We start from the raw sequence: 18,910 nt of genomic DNA, 5'->3' as shown, positions 1-18,910 counted from the left end.
TCCAGGAGTTCTTCAGGGTGAGTAAGTGTGCAGTCTTTGAGGACTGTGGGAAGTAGCCAGGAGGGCTAATGAGAGGGGCCGCTGCAGCCAGGGGTGCTGGCAGTGCCTGAAGAGGTTTTGCTGAAATCAGTAGCCACAAAGATGTAACTGGACACTGGACTTTTTCTCTACACACGAAAGGGGCCCATGGTCCCTGCCTTTAAAGGGCTTTTGCTTTGATCTGGCTGAGTGCTTTGCCAGATTCACTGAAGGTGTCCCAGGTGAGTCTGTGTTTTCTGCAAGCAAGTGAGTGCTGGAGGAAGAGAGGAGTCTATATAGCTGCACATAGCAAGATTTGTACCTGAAGTTGTCTGAAGTTGGATGGGTATCCCATGATCTCCCCAATCTCTATCCAAGTTTTATCCCCTCTATAAAACATAAACACAAGCACTGGACTGTTTACTGACTTTGTTTGGTGTGCCTGGCTGTGCAGAGTGAGGGATCCCAATTCACCAGCAGCTCTTACTGCTACTATTACTACTATGCAGTATATATATATTTATATCTACAATATAAAAGAAGTCACCTATTTCCAGCAGCCTGCTAGCGTTCTGAAGTAAACAGACAGTGGGTGCTGCAACCAGCAAGAAACTGATTGAAATCCATCTTCAGAGCCTCTGTTGTGATTTTTGAAAATTAATAACTCCAAAACACCTGCAGCTACAGACATTAGTGAAGGCTTTTTCCAAAGCTCTTTTACTGCTTGTTATCCATATGTAAAAGCTTTAATTTATTCTGGGCACTGGTGCACTTTAAAATTGGTTGTTTCTTCCCATTTAACTGCATTGAAATATTGTTCACATTTTGAAATGGAGCACCAAAAAGCTTATCTTCACCTTTGTTGAGTTCTAATGTTTAAATCTCTTCTATGAATTGTATATATTGACCTAGTTATACTATGCTATATATGCAATATTAAAAAAAAGGCTTCTTCTTTCAATTTTTTAGAATATTTGTAACATGGTTCTACAACTGCACGCTAATCCCATTCTAAAGAAAAAAAAAAACTTCCACACAGATGCTGTGCAAAAAACTTGAAAACCTATTAACACACTAATATCCTAGAACAAGAAACTTTGTATGCTATGAACACTTTGTTGTCATAAAAAAAAAAAGATCCAATTTCTGCACCAATACTAAAGTAACTATAAACCACCACCACCATTAAAACGGACACATTTTTCATTAAAAGCCAGCATCAAGCTACTCCCGCACACACACCATACACATTCAAACCCTAACACATTGCATCTAGTGCACTTTAAAGCAGTAGTAAAGTCTGCTTTGTGATTTTTAACTACAGGTAAGCCTTTAATAAAGTTTACCTGAAGGTAAAATGACAATCTCCTAAACATGCACCATTTAGGAGATATTCACTCTGGGTGCAACCAGTGACATCACTGGCGCATGCGCTCTGAAGGTCCTGCATACCTGGTCAGAACTGAGGGTTTCTGCATGCATGTGAGGGAGTGACGTCATCACGGCTCCAGGCTACTCACATCGCCGGAGCCTGCGAACCCGGGACAAAGACCGGGGAAGATGTCAGCCCTCTCAGCAGTGACAGCGCGCCGCTGCAGGGCTTTGCTCTAAGGTAAGTATTTCATAATGTGCTTGTATGCGATGCATACTGGCACATTATGCCATTGTCCTACAGGTGCTTTTTTTTTCTTGTTTTGTTTTTAAAACTAGCTGCGGTTTACAACCGCTTTAAGATTGTTTGTTTCTTTCCATTTTACTGCTCTGATAAAAGTATCATATTGCCTCTTTTGAATCCAGATCTTTCAATCTATTCCATGCATTGCATATGTTGGCCTAGTTATACGTTATATATGTAGCACTATGGCTACTGTTGGGCTATACATTCATATAAAATGGTCAATGCAGAGATTTTTTGGAACTACACTATATTACCAAAAGTATTGTGATGCTTGCCTTTACGCGCTCATGAACCTAATGCTATGCCAGTCTTAAAGCCTCGTACACACGAGTGGAAATGCGGCCAGGAATTTTCGTCCGACGACCGATCTGCTGATTTTCGGCTTGTTAGTATGGTGCTCTCGACAACCGACTCCGACTTTTCGGCCAAAAAAATCCTGGTGTGCAGGCTATAAAATTTTTGACCTCCATCAAAACACGTCCGATTTTCATGCAGTCAATACAGATTTCGATGGGTAAAAATCTTATGAGCAAGACTAGGCATGCTCAGAGATGAAACAACACATAAAAAACAATGCAACACATGACGTCACTTCTGAAGTAGAATTCTGTCGTGCGGGAAAATTCGTTTGCAGTCTAGAGCACATTCCATACAACAGACACCACTCTGGACAAAAGACGGACGACCAGTCGGCGGAAATTCGTTGCGTGTGTACGAGGCTTTAGTCTGTATGGTTCAATATTGAGTTGGTCCACCCATTGCAGCTATAACAGCTTCAACTCTTCTGTGAAGGCTGTCCACAAGGTTTAGGAATGTGGTAAAGAAGAAAAAAAGGGGGGGGGCAAGGGAACTTTTAAATGGGTACCGTCATCAGACTAATAGATCTGAGTAGACATACATATAAAAGAATAATTTTATTGAAATAGACAAGATATGTTAAAAATTACTGTATTCCTGAAAACACAGGCAATGGTAATACAGATATCACATAAAAAAGGAGAACTGGGAGTAACAAAATACATAGAGGCAAAAATAGTTTCCTACACAGAGGGGTGATTAATCAAACCCCCACAGAACCTATGCTGACCAGAGGCAATGCAACTGGTAGGTTTACATGTAGTGGACGTTGATGCCCATGAACTAGCCCTAACATCACAAACGCTACTAAAGAATAAAGAAGAAAGAAAAATAAATATATTGAAATACAATGAGGTAAATTATATAATTTACATAATTGATCATGAAAATGTGGAGGTCACGAGAAAGAGCATAGGTCAAAAACCAAAAGACCCACCTGCAAATTGACCACTCCCAGATCAGTAGGGGCGGACAAGGGATCATAAGGTGAGGATATTCCCCCGGGGCGAGCACGGGAGCAACCCAAAACAAACAGGCCAGGTGGTTAATATGGATGTTCAGGAAAAATGATCCGTGGTATTAGGTCTACATAGATAAAAAATGTGATGAAAAATATAATTAACAAATGTATGGAATAGGTAAAAAATATAGATAGATATAGATATAGAAGATATAGATTTTCTTCTTTACCATATTATTTGGGTTGTGGATACCATTATTTTCAATATCCCATTTGCATACTCTTTCTCAGAGCTTGTCTTTCATTAATATAGGTTTAGGAGTGTGTCTATGGGAATATTTGACCATTCTTCCAGAAGCGCATTTGTGAGGTCAGGCACTGATGTAGGATGAGAAGGCCTGGCTCGCAGTCTCCACTCTGATTCATCCAAAAGGTGTTCAATTGGGTTGAGGTCAAGTTCCGCCACCCCAAACTTGCTCATCCATGTCTTTATGGACTTTGCTTTGTGCACTGGTGCGCAGTCATGTTGGAACTGGAAGGGGCTCCAAACTGTTTCCAAAAGTTGGGACAAGAATTTGTCCAAATTTTCTTTGTATGCAGACACCTAGGTCTTCCTTCACCTTGGCCAAGCCCAATCCCTAAAAAACAACCCCACACCATAATCCCCCCTCCATCAGATGATTTTGACTAGTGCACAAAACAAGGTCCATAAAGGCATGGATGAGCGAGTTTGGGGTGGAGGAACTTGCCTGGCCTGCACAGAGTCCTGACCTCAATACGATAGAACACCTTTGGGATGAATTAGAGCAGAGAGAGATGTCTTACATTGATTTTACTGCATTTATCTGCTTGTGGCTTTTGGGAGACACTGTGAAGTATTAATATGTATTGTAAAAGTAGATGTTGTTCGTTATGTGGTTTGAATGTGAAACATTTTGGTTAGTGAATAGTTCAAATCCATACATACACTATATTACCAAAAGTGTTGGGACTCCTGCTGGGTTCAATATTGAGTTGGCCCACCCTTTGCAGCTTTAACAGCTTCAACTCTTCTGGGAAGGCTGTCCACAAGGTTTAGGAGTGTGTCTATGGGAATGTTTGACCATTCTTCCAGAAGCGCATTTGTGAGGTAAGGCAATGATGTGGATGAGAAGCCCTGGCTCGCAGTCTCTGCTCTAATTCATCCCAAAGGTGTTCTATCGTATTGAGGTCAGGACTCTGTGCAGGCCAGGCAAGTTCCTCCACCCCAAACTCGCTCATCCATGCCTTTATGGACCTTGTTTTGTGCACTAGTCAAAATCATCTGATGGAGGGGGGATTATGGTGTGGGGTTGTTTTTTAGGGATTGGGCTTGGCCAAGGTGAAGGAAGACCTAGGTGTCTGCATACAAAGAAAATTTGGACAAATTCTTGTCCCAACTTTTGGAAACAGTTTGGAGCCCCTTCCAGTTCCAACATGACTGCGCACCAGTGCACAAAGCAAAGTCCATAAAGACATGGATGAGCAAGTTTGGGGTGGCGGAACTTGACCTCAACCCAATTGAACACCTTTTGGATGAATCAGAGTGGAGACTGCGAGCCAGGGCTTCTCATCCACATCATTGCCTTACCTCACAAATGCGCTTCTGGAAGAATGGTCAAACATTCCCATAGACACACTCCTAAACCTTGTGGACAGCCTTCCCAGAAGAGTTGTAGCTGTTAAAGCTGCAAAGGGTGGGCCAACTCAATATTGAACCCAGCAGGAGTCCCAACACTTTTGGTAATATAGTGTATGTATGGATTTGAACTATTCACTAACCAAAATGTTTCACATTCAAACCACATAACGAACAACATCTACTTTTACAATACATAATAATACTTCACAGTGTCTCCCAAAAGCCACAAGCAGATAAATGCAGTAAAATCAATGTAAGACATCTATTTGGCAAGCGACACAAAAGTTGGACTAATGTCCTCAAACTTTACATGCCAGTTTATTCTAAAATATAACACAATGGGGTTAATTTACTAAAACTGGAGAGTGCAAAATCTGGTGCAGTTGTGCCTTGTAGCCAATCAGCTTCTAACGTCAGCTTATTCAGTTAATCTTTGACAATAAAACCTAGAAGCTGATTGGTTTCCATGCAGAGCTGAAAAAGATTTTTCATTCTCCAGATTTAGTAAACCAACCCCAATGATGATTACTGCACTAGGGTTCTCAGCTTTGCCCTGTAGCCACTATCATTACAAGGTCTGGTCATGCTGCTTTCTGTGCTCCATTCTCCATACAGAAAAATATATGGGAAATCCAGCTATACTGTATGTCTACTGGGAGTCATAGGTGTAGTAATCCATATCTAAAGGTAGCCTTGTCGAATGATACATGTAGCAGGATTTCCAGGCCTGTGGCCTGATGTGGGTCTGCCATCGGTGCCGGTTACCTCTCCAGCCCATGTGAGCTGCTACCCTGGGTGTGAGCACTGAGACATCGACAACTCTGGCATCTTTGTTTGTTGTTTTATTTGATTTAAAGGGGATGGGAGAAGGGAATGAGTGAGATACTTCTTTAGGCTTCAATTATATACACTTGGGACTTTGTTCCTGAAAAATGCCCGTTGGCGCTTCCATGACGCTGGCCGGCGCCAGCCAACACTCACTAACTCTGAGAGCACTCTGTCACTCAATAGAAGTGCTGAATCCTCGACTTGAAGTCCAGAAGATCCAGGACTGTGAATTGTAGAACTGCTGACACTGCTGTACTGCAAAGTCACTGAATACTTCCCTCCCACCTTGCATTGGCTTGAGGTAGTATGTTGTAGGATTCTGAAAAGCTGCAACTTCCAACTGGCACACTCTGTACAATTCAGGGCCCAACTGCAGGCGCCCCCTTTAACCTTGAACTCTTCAGGGTCCACTGACTATGTACCCCCTCTGTCACTTCAGGGTCCTCAACCTAGGTACCCTCTTTCACCACTAGCTGGCACTGGATCCCCAAACCTCCACCGGAGTTGTCCCCTGTAACTTCAGGCAGACCCCCAGGGACAATCCTCAGTACTCATGACCTGTGTAGGCTTTCCTGGGACTGAACCCCTGTGACTCACCGCAGGTTCTCGGCAAACCGGATCCCCTCAGCTAAGCTCAGCACTCTCTGGATCTGCAGGCAACACCCCGAGATCCTCTTCCTCAGACAGGAGGAGAGACAGCCGTCCTCTCCCTCCTGGGACTCTGCTCCCGCCCAAGACATCGTGTTATGCGCCACCCCCAAACTTAGACCCACTCCCAGAATCCTTTGCAGCATAATCTGCCTTCTGGGGTAGTTACAAGCCTGGATGTGTCCCCTGATTGGGTTTCCTCCACTGCTCTATGAGAAGCCTCTCACAGGAGCCAGTGGAGAGACTCCCCCTTCAGCAGGCACACCTGGAAACCATGACACCCTGACTAAACAAATCACAGCCCTGCTGTTAGCCAGACAAGGCCCACTATACGTTTACCTAGCACCTACCTGTAGGGTGCTACATACAAAAACAGTCTAATCTGCAGGGGCCAAATGGACAGATTTATTAAAGTAATACAGTTTAATACCAAGTTCAGAAAAGAACCTTGAAGCCATAACCTTATGCCTATAACCTTTTGTGCCAGTCACACACACTGTACTACTGTGAGCATGCCTGGTGAATAATCTGAGCAGTATCCTTATTGCCTGTCCTTTCTAGGAGTGCCAGACTGGCATCCAACTATCTCAAAGTCCAACTCAATATGCTGGAAGGGTACTGGCCTTTCTGCTCAGGATGTGGCATATTGCTATAAAAACAAACAATATTGCTTTGCAAATGTTTTGTTCCGATGTATCTAGAATGTATTTAGCAAATTTAAATTGAAAATATTTTTTTTTGTTTTTAAACGCATAAACCAAAACCCTCAATTTCAAATGGCACATTTCCAACAGTTAGGGCTTTCTTTCACTAAGGCTCAAGGGGACAGCAAGACTGTGATTCTTTGTGCAAAAACATTGACAGAATGGCTGACTGTTGCATGTCTGTTTTGCTACTAGGGTCCCTGAAAATGCTTGGCATCTACTACCAACCAGACCCAAAAGATACGTTTTAGGCATATTTTGCATCTAAAATGGACATGTTTTAGACAAAAAGTATGGAATGACACTATTAAAGGAAAGCAGGTACAATGAAATTTAACTATTTTACTAAGCCCCCTAAAGGGCCTGTGAAAACACTGATTTCCTGGAAATTTTCGACAAAGCCATACCTGCATCCACAAATGCATTCCTTAGTTCTTGTGCAATGTATCTATTGACACAGGCATGGGAGACAGTGGGTGCAGTTAAGGTACAACTTTCAGAAGCTGTTTCGGTGGTATAGGTCAAGCTTCACTATATGTTAAAAGACATTGACCATCAGTCATTGCATGATACACATTAATGGGGAACTGTTTGACCAGAGGAAGTAGAGAGAATGTTGCATTTTCTAGGGAAGTCATACAAGTTCAAGCTGAAATTGAGCCAAGAGTGATCATACTGACAAGTCAAGGGCATAGTTTTAAAATAATATGTATTGTTAAAATTCACACATCAACTGGTGCATTTTAAATGTCGTTCCCCATTCAAGTCCAATTACAGCTTTAAATATGTTATCAGTGATAAATGCAGCATATATTTGATGGACTGTCCACCTAACAGTAGTAATTCAGTTATAGGTGGAGTAAAGTGGGCTAAGGCAGGCACTGGCTTCCTTTATGTCCTGGATATTCCAATAACAAATTCTCCCTGTCATGATCACTGACCTTGTTCCTGTTCTCCTGGGGGATTGGGGCATTTCTGCCCATTTTTGGGTGTTTCAGTATAACTTATTGTATATAAAAATGTCAACATAAAAATGGGAACCCCTCATAAAGGCAACAGCAAGTATACACAGGAATTCAACCAAGGAGACCTCACCAATAGAGTCCTAGGGAGATGTAAAAAAAATTACAATATGGTTTTACACTTAAATGTCTACCAAAACCGGACATACTTTTGGGTGGTCCAATCCTGTATAAATAGTCTTTATTAACCTATTCTCTTGTTTTATTTTATCTGTAATAGATTTTCACATATTGCCAGCCTCGATTCTTTGCCTTCCAAAAGCTTAAATGACCACCTTGTGACAAACCAATCAGAACAAAAAAAAGGAGTTCCTATGGATTTTTATCTAAACTCCTTGATGATATAGGGCCTTGAAGAATGCAAGAGAATGGATCTAGAATGTACCAACGCTACTAGGGAATACAGTCCCTACATATGTGCTAACAGGCACTAATATATCTTATTATGTTCAAACATTACCCCGCTTTTTAGAGGCAAACATAAGGGTACCTTAAAAGCAGATATGGCGAAACAAGTTAAAATACTAAGGCTCCTTCTCACACAGTAATCATAATTATTCCTTTTTTTTTTTTACTTTTGGCATACTGTCAGCAATTTTGTAATTCTGTTCATCCACTCTTGCAGTTTACCCATTCCAGCCACACAGCACAGTCAAAATTATCGCTTTGCTACTTCCTCAGTTCCAAATTACAGTTTTTTGGTTTATCTCGCTGCTCTTTGAACAGAGGTTATGATTTGGATTAATTTGGATTGATTGAGTAGGTGCAGGGACTGTGTGAAGGTTCTCCAAACTTAAAATAATTGAAGCTGTGTTAATTTTGAATACTCAATCATGTGCAAGAGAAATAAAAAATAATAGGATTTTTTTTTTCTAACATATGATTGGATGATTGAAGTGATCACAGCCTTAACTTACTTAAGATGCTCAGGAAGCTACAAAATGGTGTGTTGCCTGTCCAGCTGTGCAAGTTGTGAGGTTTATATAAGGCATGAGACCATCCAAACAGAAATGCAAACTCAGTTGCTTGTCTGGATTTCTACTTTGAATTGTGAATTTCAATTTAAAAGTTTCCTTCTGATGGATCCCAGTTGAAATTCACATATGCTAATTGTTTGGGTTGCTCCTTATTTCTATGTACAGTATGATATTTGCTTATTCCCCTGCTTGTTTTAATTTAAATTTACTAAGTCGGTACATTTAAGTTGAAAGATGGATATAGTGTAAATATTCCATGTATGTGACAAATAGGAATGATACAACTGGAAACAAGAATAAACTGGAGTTGCAGTCTATACAGACCATTTCAAATATATAAAATGAAAGGTGAAACCTGATTTGTTCTTATAGGAAACGACTCCAATGTTCTCATTTTAATTTTTCCGGTTCTACTATATCAGCCTCAACTTTGTTATACAGCTCAAAAAAGGCACTAGTCACAAAACACAGAAAAATCCTCAAATATATTAAGCCCTCCACATGCCCTTTTTTCCTGATTTTGCTTATATATATAACTGAGATATTAATGAATGATGTAATTTACAGGTTTAACTGTGGTGGTAAGAGGGGGAAGGCTGCTGCAAAGCCACATATGGCTGGATGGCCTGCAGCACTCCCTACATTTGCAGTAGAGAACTAGGCCCTCTGTATGCTTTCTAGCAAGTCTGTGTGTTCAACAACACTTCATGTCAAGGTCTGTGGAGCACACTCCATGCTCAGAAGCAATTGGATTCCCCTGCTTTACATAAAAGGTGAAAACATGACACTTTTCAATATTCATTGAAATAGACAGAAGGTCAATCTGGAGTATTTACTTTTTACTAAGGTTAAGTTGAAATGCTCAACACATCTCAACCAAAAATTGATGTTTTTATGGCTTTAAAAAGTGTTTTATTGGAGCTAGGTAGTCTGCATAGTGTGTGTTGTGATTGTACCAAGAGTGGACAAACCATCTGTATGAGCTCTACTGAGACATGCTGGATGCTTCTCTCTATTCCTCTGAACACAATTTGGACTGAAAATAATGGGAGTGTTCGCTGTCTGACACCAGTTTTATATTAAGAACCAATAAGAAAGCTAAGAGTATATATCTATTTGTCTATCTATCATGAATAAAGCTGACCATAGATGGATCGAAAATTGGCCAGCTCAGCAAAAGCCTAATTTTGATCCATCTATGGCTTTGAGAGAATTTGAATTACTGATCAGCTTCTCTCGCAGGGAAATGTTAGAAATTTTTATCCGGTCAGCTCATAAAGACAATTGGCTGCAGCTCTGATCTGTGCATTCAGACAGTGGAGGAGTCCCTTCTGTCAGAATGCAATAGCAAAGTGGGAATAATTCCTTAATCCACCTCACTTGTGTGAATGGGGGAATCTGTTCATTTTATTTTGATCAACCTTCTGGCTGATTGAAAAAAACTGACCTATCTATGGGCAAGTAAAGTGTCTGTAATTGGGCAATAGTTGGCCCACACAGGGGCCATTTAGGGACTATGCCTGTCAATGAATTGCTCTATGCTATATGACACTATCTGTGTAGCTGTTGAAATATTTAAGTAAGTAGAATTTTCTTTTAGTATTTTGCAATATACAATATCCATTGAATGGCAACATTTTATGCTGTAAATGATGATATTACATGACAGTAATTAACAACAAGCAAAACACACATGAAAACTACATTATAAGAAAAGACTCTTACAAACTTAACATATCAGTAAATAAGTAACACCATAAACAAACTGTAAGAAAAGTCACAAAAATGACTGTACGGTATTTATCTGAAATAAGCCTACTTTATACTTCACAAAACTCCTTTATTTCTTTTCATGGGAAGTCTTCTTATGAGTTATCAGTATCACTGCTGTGGCATAGCAATAGTTTGAGCGTAAAATGATTACCACTTTTTATAGTACAGTACCATAGATTCATAAATACAATTTCATTCTATTTAAATCGTATGCTGCTCTTGTTTGTAGATATGTACATCTTGTACCAATTTTATATCATTAAGGCATCATTATTCAATACAGAAAGTGAATTCCCAGGTGTAGAAACTTATATCAAGCAATCAGAAATGTGTATTGGTCTGACAGATCTCTGTACCTGTCTTCTCAAGTTAGCCCACCTGCTGTGGTCATTAAGGGTCTCAATTTCCCAGCTGGAATTTCCTTTATTTTACAAAACAGAGAAAATAACAGTACGACAATCCTGCTACAGTAGGAGGAATCAAACTGCATGATCGGTGAGAGCAGAGCCGGAAACTCCAGCGGGAGATCTTGTTGATGGAGGGCCCAGGAAACATAAAAATGAATGACTCAACCCACTACTGTCCACCTCTAATTTAAATATCCATTTTGATTGGATTGATCCTTTAAATAAGACGAACAATCAGCCAACATGGGGCACAGAATATTTAACTGATTGATGCTTAGTGGTTAGGGCATTCATCTTAGAATAGTTCACCTTTCCTCCTCACAGTATGAAAAGACATGGCAAAATATTTCATGGCTGAAACCAGTTACTGCTATCTAAGCACAACAATTCCATAGCACCAACAATGAGTTATGAGGCGCCAGTGTGAAATATGACCTCATTAACACTTGATATCCTGCAGGGGGCTGCACTTTATCATTAAGCGAGGCATTGTAGGCAACAAGAGTTAACGTTCCCTCTGGATTTTAAAAGGCCTATTTGTTGATCTTCCTGTTAATGAGATTGATCTGAAAGGGTAGATGTCACATTGTGGTCGAGGCAATTTTAATACGTAAATATGAAATTAAGTTAGATTACCAGCAAGAGCACATATGAAATGACGGGGAGTTATGGATGTAACCTAAAATTAAGAGAAGAACACTCCATTTTCTATGATAAGCTGTAGTTTGTTATAATCTATCAATATAGTCTTTCATTACAACCAGTCATACAGCATTACCATAACTCTTTATCCATGTTATGGCAAAAGAATTTAAAAAAAAATGGGCTTTAAACACCATACCATGGCACAAACTATATGAACAGATCTATAAGACCTAATTAGTTATGCACAGCCACCCACAGAGCAAAAACAGCTCACCTAATACCTCCAGTCTTGCTGTGGGAAGTAAAATTCCCGGTCTGTTAGCGTTAGCTCAGTGGCCACCTGCCCACAACCTGCTGAAGGGCTGGAGAGGGCACTTCTACTTCACATGTACATTTTATGGAACGATAAAGATCATGTCAGTATTTCAAACACCACTAGCTGGGAGGAGGGAAAGGACAACGGAAATAAAACAAAACGGCTTCCTGAACCCTCTCCCTTTCTAGAAGACATTCATCTAAGTAATATATATCTTTTTAGGGACCAGTGCACAGGCAAGTCAAATTCACTTGCATAATACACATCTGTGCTACATTTTGTCTAGCATGGCATAAGCATGTATAATGTATGGGCATTACTAAGTCAAACAGACCGCTGCACATTCTATGAATGCATAGAAAAACAAAAAAGGCGATAGATAGATAGATAGATAGATAGATAGATAGATAGATAGATAGATAGATAGATAGATAGATAGATAGATAGATAGATAGATAGATAGATAGATAGATAGATAGATAGATAGATAGATAGATAGATAGATAGATAGATAGATAGATAGATAGATAGATAGATAGATAGATAGATAGATAGATAGATAGATAGATAGATAGATAGATAGATAGATAGATAGATAGATAGATAGATAGATAGATAGATAGATAGATAGATAGATAGATAGATAGATAGATAGATAGATAGATAGATAGATAGATAGATAGATAGATAGATAGATAGATAGATAGATAGATAGATAGATAGATAGATAGATAGATAGATAGATAGATAGATAGATAGATAGATAGATAGATAGATACCAGCAAATATAAATATATATGCACATTTCTGTTGGAGTGATCATATCCCAATATCATATATATGACATAAAGGTAAATAAATTAGGTACATACGTTCATTGGATATATATATATATATATATATGTATTACGTTTTCCCTTTTGCCATCCAAACTCCTAACCGCACAACTGTAATTATTCATTTAGCACCACTTGCTAATCAGCCTTTCACTATATGTCATACATCACCAGCTGATACAGAGGCACATTAAAACTAAATGATATCCATGTAAAATAAAAAATAACCATCTGTCCCTCTTTAGCAGATAGCATTAGAAAACCAGTTTGCTAATTGCCAGCATTTGTTCAATCCCTTTTGAAAATCCAGATAAAGCCAATTGTTAAGCATGTTACTAAGTATCTGTTGCATTTTCCAAAATTCTATGACCGCTGATTACAGATGGGCTAGGAGAAAAAAAAAACTGATAGTCATGCAACAATTTTTTTTTCTAAAAAGGCACTGTGTACAGATAGACACATCTAAATAATTATGATTGGAAATATTGGGTATTATATGCATTAATGAAATTGGGTAATACACATAGAAAGTGCTGCACAGCTGAAAAAATCTGATCCTGTAGCTAGCTACCATGTTGCTAGAATGATGCTCTTACCTTGCTTAAATCGTGTGCTTGGATGAGAATGTATGTCTGTGTGTCTATAGGATGATCAGGAGATGCTCATATAAATCCCTGGATGTATTAGCTTCTCTCATGCCCTGGAAGGTTCTGTGGAATGGCATTTATTTTAAGAGGGGATATTTTGCAGAAAAGGAGAAAGACTTCAGCATCCTGTTATTATGTCACTGGGAGAAACCACTGTGAAAAAAGTACACGAGAGAAAAGGGGAGAGATGGAGGGAGAGAGAGAGAATGAGGCGAGAGCATGTACACAGCATTGGGATTGAGGTGGGGGAGGGGGAAGAAAAGCAGAAGGAAAATAGTGGGACAAAGAGGTATAGACGTCGGTTTAATATGGATTGAACGGAGGGATAGCAATAAAGAGAAGGTGAGAAAAAAAATAGGGGTCTTCTGGGAAAGGATTTACCATGGATCAGAAAGCTCAGCAGTGATCCCTAAAATCAGTGATAAAATAAAGGGAAATGTGGTTCTTTTCTCACCATCTATATTATAATATTCATATTTTTGGATACGAAAATGAAGCACAGCCAGGCTGGTCCATGAATCTGTAGGAAGGATGTTCTATTAGGAAAGCAGGGAGGATGCTGAAGAGAGGACCACAGGCAGGAGAGGAGGAATTTAGAACTGGTAGCACTAATGTTGTGAATGATGATCACACACACAGCAAAGGATGCAAATAATTCATCAAAGAGGTCTATAGAAATGGCGATAGGTAAGTAATCCTAGGTCGTAGTGCGTATTTGCAGTGTCCCCGAGGAAGGGATCAGCATATGGCTAAATTGCTTGTAGTCATTCACTTTGGTTAATTCTGCTGGAATATACGAATGTGCCGTAGCCAGGCCTTTTCTCCCTATTCCAGCTCTCAGGGTCTCCATGGCAACGTGAGATGCTCATCTTCAATAGTCTTGTGATAAAATCATTTACATGGATAAAGTGGTTCCCATACACATGTTTGCAAACCTGTTTCTAATCACAGAGGGTGGGCTTCCACAGCAAGACCTAAAAAGGTCATTTTTATGGGAGTTATAGAACTACTATTAAAATTATTGAAATGACATGCAAGGAGCTTTGATGATATACATTGTGCTGCAGCCCACAGTAACCACCCAAATTCACCTCATCAGCTCCAGAAAAATTCAAACTTGCACATAGGTTGCAATGGAATACTGTGTTTTATACATTTCTCCATAACATAAAATGCTGGAAACTGGCATCAGAGTGTACACAGAGCATAGATAGATAGATAGATAGATAGATAGATAGATAGATAGATAGATAGATAGATAGATAGATAGATAGATAGATAGATAGATAGATAGATAGATAGATAGATAGATAGATAGATAGATAGATAGATAGATAGATAGATAGATAGATAGATAGATAGATAGATAGATAGATAGATAGATAGATAGATAGATAGATAGATAGATAGATAGATAGATAGATAGATAGATAGATAGATAGATAGATAGATAGATAGATAGATAGATAGATAGATAGATAGATAGATAGATAGATAGATAGATAGATAGATAGATAGATAGATAGATAGATAGATAGATAGATAGATAGATAGATAGATAGATAGATAGATAGATAGATAGATAGATAGATAGATAGATAGATAGATAGATAGATAGATAGATAGATAGATAGATAGATAGATAGATAGATAGATAGATAGATAGATAGATAGATAGATAGATAGATAGATAGATAGATAGATAGATAGATAGATAGATAGATAGATAGATAGATAGATAGATAGATAGATAGATAGATAGATAGATAGATAGATAGATAGATAGATAGATAGATAGATAGATAGATAGATAGATAGATAGATAGATAGAGCAATATATGGGGCTTGAGTTTGTGTAAATGTTTAATCTTCATATAAGAGTCTTAAGCCAGCCATACATGGATTGATATTCAGCCAGCACAGAAAGGCCTGGCTGATTTTCGATTGTTGTATGGGCTTGCTGGTTGTACAGTACACAAGTTAATCTATCGATTGACTCCTGGACAACCAGCCTATCGAGTTTTTCCCAAACAATCAATGCCACTGACTTATTGCTGGCAACGTTCATGAATTCATTCTGCTCCCCATCGGCAGAGTACAATAGTCCAGCACCAGAGATTCTCCCATCCACAGTTAATGTGTGGACGGGGGAATCAGTTCCCTTTATTTTTTTCATTTCACCCTCTGGTGGAATGAAAAAAAAAATGAATCATGTATGCCCTGCCTTATAAATACTATAATTCACTGTATAGATTCCCCTAAACCATTGTAAATAATGCCAATGTATGCCCCAAACAATTGGGTTATTCCAGTAAGAATGACTATACTAAATACTTAAAATATAATATATAGACAGGAACCCAAATTGTAAAAAACTATTTTTAATTCAAAATGTATTCTATTTGGAAAAAAAAGGTATAGAGCTAGCTAGCTAAAAAGGCAGATGATAGACGGACGGACAGACAGACAGATAGACAGATAGACATATAGACATATAGACAGATAGATAGATAGATAGATAGATAGATAGATAGATAGATAGATAGATAGATAGATAGATAGATAGATAGATAGATAGATAGATAGATAGATAGATAGATAGATAGATAGATAGATAGATAGATAGATAGATAGATAGATAGATAGATAGATAGATAGATAGATAGATAGATAGATAGATAGATAGATAGATAGATAGATAGATAGATAGATAGATAGATAGATAGATAGATAGATAGATAGATAGATAGATAGATAGATAGATAGATAGATAGATAGATAGATAGATAGATAGATAGATAACAGCACACATGAATATATATGCACATTTGTGTTGGAGTGATCATATCCTAATATGATATATGAACTCTATGTAAATAAATAAGGTACATACGTTCATGGATATATATTACTTTTCCCCTTTTGCCATCCAACAATATATAGGGTCAGGGTTTGTGTTAATGCTTAACCTTTATAGAAAGTCTTATAAAATACTATCATTCACTGGATAGATTTCCTTCAACCATTGTAAATCAAACTAATTTATGCACCATGGAAAGAGATATTCCAGTAAGAATGACTATTATATATATATATATATATATATATATATATATATATATATATATATATATATATATATATATATATATATATATATATATATATATATATATATATATATATATATATATATATAAGTATATTAAATTTACAATATAAACAGGGATCTAAATTGTATGAATACCATCGAAATTCTCTTAGATTGTAAGCTCTAATGAGCAGGGTCCTCTTATTCCTTCTGTATTGAATTGTATTGTAACTGTACTGTCTGCCCTAACATTGTAAAGCGCCTCACAAACTGTTGACACTATATAAATCCGGTATAATAATAATATTAATAATAATACCCGCCTAGAGCATATTCCATTTGGAAAAAAGGGGAACATATAAATCACAAGAAAACAATGCAACATATATAGACAGACAGACAGACAGACAGATAGACAGACAGACAGACAGACAGACAGACAGACAGACAGACAGACAGACAGACAGACAGATAGACAGACAGACAGACAGATAGATAGATAGATAGATAGATAGATAGATAGATAGATAGATAGATAGATAGATAGATAGATAGATAGATAGATAGATAGATAGATAGATAGATAGATAGATAGATAGATAGATAGATAGATAGATAGATAGATAGATAGATAGATAGATAGATAGATAGATAGATAGATAGATAGATAGATAGATAGATAGATAGATAGATAGATAGATAGATAGATAGATAGATAGATAGATGGATGGATGGATGGATGGATGATGGATAGATAGATAGATAGATAGATAGATAGATAGATAGATAGATAGATAGATAGATAGATAGATAGATAGACCATTTCTTGTACTATCACAGGATGTGTCACATGGACAGGAAGTCTCAAAATGGACAGGAAGTTTAAGAAACTGTCTCTAATTGGGTGACATAGAGAGAGGAAAATCTGGCAAAATTTTTAACTCTTTTCCATTCTATCTTAAAAAAAAAAAAACGTCTGGTGGTGTTTGGGGAGATCATTTGTGGTACTTTGCTAAAGATGGCCATACATTTAAAGATTTCTCTCATTTAGCCCATAATGAGAAATCCATAGACTGCCCCACCCACGCTAAACAGCAGGAATGGATGAATCTTCCTCTGACAGCTTTTGTATTTTGACAGCCACCACCCACAGCTGTCAGTGAGTTATGGGTTACTTTAGGGGTATATTAAAGTGGTTCTAAAGGCAGAAGGTTTTTCATCTTAATGCATTATATGCATTAAGATAAAAAAATTCTTCAGTGTGCAGCAGCCCCCCTAATACTTACCTGAGCCTCATCTTGATCCAGCGATGTTGCATGAGAGATTCAGCTTTCCGGGACTCTCCCTTCTGATTGGCTGAGACACATTAGTGGGTGCCATTGGCTTCTGCTGCTGCCAGTCAAAGTCAGTAAACCAATAAGAAGAGAGGGGGGGGGCAGGGCTGAGCCGTGGCTCTGTGTCTGAATGGTAAGGTAACAGGTAAGTATGACATGTTTATTATTTTTAAACAAAAAAATAAAAAATAGACTTTAATATCGCTTTTTATTAGATGGGTTGAGTGTTAAGGGGTAGGTTAAGGGTTAAATGGTATGTTTTGGGGGGCATACGTGTTAAAGAGATTGCCTAATAAGTATATATTATCTTTCCTAAACATGGCGAAGGGTTAAAAAAAAATGTAGTCTGGAGAAAAAGAAATATTGTATATAAATATTATGTTGTTCTCTATCCCACCAGCAAGTGAAGTTGTTCCGTGGCTCCCTTTTACTTTTTGCCGAACAAAATTGATTACAGAATTTAACAGCTTGAGCTAAAATATCTACACATAGGTAAATGAGGTAACTCATTCCTTGTCATTTAACTACATCTGAGCTTTTTAGTTAGTCTAAGCTAGCCAAAAGGCAGGCAACTGTCCTGTGTCTTTAGAATGCTTTGTTATACTGTATATGTATTGTTTATCTGACTTCCAAATAAAACTTGTGAACATATACAGTAGTTAGGGATGGGTCGAACGACCCCCTGTTTGGTTCGCACCAGAACTTTCGAATATTGTGAAAGTTCGGAACCGAATAATGAACCCCATTGAAGTCTATTCGACCCAAACTGGAAAAATCAAAAGTGCCCATTTTGAAGGCTTATATGCAAGTAATTGGGCATACAATGGTTATGGGGGTCTGGGTATCAATGAAAAAAAAAGTTTGAAGAAACATGATTTTTAAATGAGCAGTAATTTACTGATGCTTAAAGTACAAACATCAAAATGAGAAATAACAATGCAAAATTAAAAAAACATCCCCTTAGTCTACCTGTAAAGTGGCACATCTGTACTGTGTATAGAAGCTGCT

General features: G+C 38.1%; 1 protein-coding gene across 1 annotated transcript in view; it reads right to left on the bottom strand.

Annotated features, from left to right (window-relative positions):
* The window catches only part of CACNG8 (calcium voltage-gated channel auxiliary subunit gamma 8), a 169,440-nt gene extending 155,827 nt beyond the window's left edge, over positions 1-13,613 (bottom strand). Inside the window, exon 1 of the mRNA XM_082273920.1 lies at positions 13,427-13,613. The gene's annotated coding sequence lies outside the window, so the exon portion shown is untranslated. The remainder of the gene's footprint in view (positions 1-13,426) is intronic.
* Positions 13,614-18,910: the final 5,297 nt, after the last annotated feature.

This window comes from Pelophylax lessonae (genome assembly GCF_965119305.1).
Source record: "Pelophylax lessonae genome assembly, chromosome: 12".
NCBI lineage: Eukaryota > Metazoa > Chordata > Amphibia > Anura > Ranidae > Pelophylax > Pelophylax lessonae.
The sequence above is the reverse complement of the archived record's forward strand: the minus strand, read 5'-3'. Positions and strand labels throughout refer to the sequence as shown.